Source organism: Stegastes partitus, unplaced genomic scaffold (assembly GCF_000690725.1).
Source record: "Stegastes partitus isolate 25-593 unplaced genomic scaffold, Stegastes_partitus-1.0.2 Scaffold221, whole genome shotgun sequence".
Lineage (NCBI taxonomy): Eukaryota > Metazoa > Chordata > Actinopteri > Pomacentridae > Stegastes > Stegastes partitus.
Genome location: NW_007577952.1, coordinates 332952 through 335919, shown reverse-complemented (window position 1 = coordinate 335919; position 2968 = coordinate 332952).

Genomic DNA, 2968 nt, shown 5'->3' with positions numbered 1-2968 from the left:
GTGTTGTCTCTAAACATACTTGAAACTTGGCTTTGATGACCCACTCTGACAGTATAATACATTGGCCCAAGTCTTCTAGAAAATGACTTATCTGACCAGAAAACGTTGGCGTTGGGTTATCGTTACTGCTCCTGAATTTGTATCTGTTCATTTTTTTTTTCCCAACACAGTCAATCCGGAGAGATGATAATGAATAATCGGCAGCTGTAAACCGAAATAGCTTTGTATGTCATCTCGTGTTATTCACACTCCCACTCGGTAAAGATGGAAAAAAAAAAAGCATGTTCTCGTGTGCGTTTTCTTGGGTAGAACTGATAGCACTCATATCAAGGTCATTTACAGTAGATGAAAAGACTTAAGCAAATATGACACGAAATGATTATAGCCGTTTCTCACCAGCTATAAATGATGCCGCTCGAGGCTGTACATGATGGAGACATTATAGATTAAGGTCTGGATTCTGTCTTTCTCATGTATAGAGGTGGTAATTAGTCTTTATAAGGCCAAAACACAATGTTATTACTTTAACTGATGGGTATGCTGACGGAACAACGTGGTTGGATAAACTGTGTGCCACCGCTGCCTCAATTGTACAATGATTAATATTGTCTGGTGAATTAAAATAACACTGCTCTATAAAATATTTAGCACATCAAGTGTATCCTAAAGCCAAACAAAATGTGATTTTTCATAAAATGAGGCCTTAATGTAATTGCTCAATTTCATGCATTAAAACGAAGAAGATGTTGGTAATTGATTGTGGAATAAAGATTTACAGAAATAACCCTCCAAGCAGTACTCAGGCATAGCACAGCTACAATTAGCAACAAAGTAATGTGCATCTGACCTCATGGGATATACATGAGACATCAAAGTTTTATTCAGCCATTTAATGTTATAACAAACATTTGTTATTAACAATGTTCCAGCTTTAGCCTGAGGGGATACTCTGGAGAGTGTTCTGATTTGATCTCTATTTATTTCTCACAAACAGATAAAGACTTCAGGAAAATTAGGAGTGGCTGCTCATGCACGTGTTTCAGTCTCATAATTCTTTGTTAGAGTGAACAGACAGACTGCAGCGCAAATGGTGAGATAACCCACCATCTCCGTTGTACACCGTCTGACTTTAGGGTGGGGTGCATCCAGCACACAACCAACTCCCAACCCCTGAGCAGGAGATGAGGTTAGCAACTGCATCTGTGCCCCAGGCTTTTGGATCACTTTGAAATCACTCTGCTGGAAAGCTTAATATTAATGAGCAGTCCCAGTGTTGGCAAGAGCTGTTTCCACTGCAGCAGTGTAATTGTGACTTGAACAAGTGGGCTAATAGGAAATGGTAGTAGCTGATAAAATCTTTTCACCTGATAGCACGACCCTTTTTCTTTACAGCGTGCGATGTGCCTCATGCTGGGACAGTTATGAGCTAATGCAAACCTCTTGGCAGCAGTGTTACAGATAATACTTTCAGGGTATGGGCAACACTGGCTATCTTAGAGTTAACTTGTCTAGTGTTCAAGTGGCACCCAGGATGTTATAGCTCTCCATATTTTGTAGCTGCACACTTCACTGGATTGGCCATGAGCACTGCTCTACGAGAAGGACTCACTTGTGTTTGTATCTTGAATTCAGAGGGACTTTTTATGGTTTCAAACTATGCGTTGCAAGTAGATTGGATGATATATAGCGAGATACAGAGTTGGATGGGAGCAAGTTGTAGCAATGGGAAGAGAAGCAGGATAGGCAGAATTGTTGGTGCTACCATTATTTTCTGCTGAGCTTTCTTTTTCTATCAACATGTGCTCCCATTTGCATCAAGAGATGGTTGAGTACAAGGCGCTTATGCCTAAATCCAAAAAGGTAGATGGCTCTGCCCCACTCTCAGGCAGCTACAACATACATAAAGTGCTAAACTGCTCCAGCAGTATCTTTTAGCTGGCATACTGACTGCAGTCAATGTTTTTGAAGGTATTTCTTCGGAGTTAGTGCCAAAGTCTATCTGGTGTCAGAGAAAACAAAGCCAGCATTTTTTTTTTTTGTCTCACAAGCAGCATTGTTGCAGACAATAGGCCACCTTCTAGGTAAGTAGGAAAGCAGAGATATGGCCTGCTGCCTTTCTAAACACCCACACACTTCCATAGACCTCTCAAAGACCTTCAAGAGGGTTTCAGGGTCACCTGCAAGTGACAGCTTCATCATAGAAACCTGGGAATGACAGAAAGATGATTTTACAGGATGTGCACAGGTTATGGTGCATGTCCACTTGTTATGATGACAGATCTCTTATGAGGAAACATTTCTTAGGGAATGTAAACTGACACAAAAGCACTCATGTTTTGCTAAATAAGGTCAGAATACATCTAGTGTTCCATAGCATCTTTTCATAATCATGATAATTTTCTCAGTAAATTCCCTGTAGTGTTTCCTGTATTGACTCTGCACATGTACTTTTCACGTAAGGCATCGGTGAATGAGGAACTTGCTATTTATGGTCCACAACAATAGCTTAACGAGTTGCCGTGTGCTGTGTAAGTAACTACGCTGCTCAAACAATGGAGTAATGGGACCACTGATCCTGTGGCCTTAAATTGGCCCTGTGGTTCAGAAGCCGACATTTACTGTACAAACAAACATAGGCTTAAGGGACAGCTTATCCTTCTAGCTTGAAACGATTGCTCAGTAGCTCAGGAGCTGCATCTTATAAACAAAGAAAGAACAGGGCTTGAAACAGCCCACTCACGTTATACGTGTTATACAATAATTAACATTACTCCTGCGGGTCAATGTAAAACAGTGGTGTAATGTCAGAAGTTACTAACTTGGAATTTGCTGAGGATATTTAAAATTAAGAGTGGGTGTCAGAATGCATTGTATGTCTGTGGAAGGCCTTAGTGAATTACTAAGCAAAATAAAATACACACGGTTTGTCATTTAGTATCTATCTATCTATCTATCTATCTATCTATCT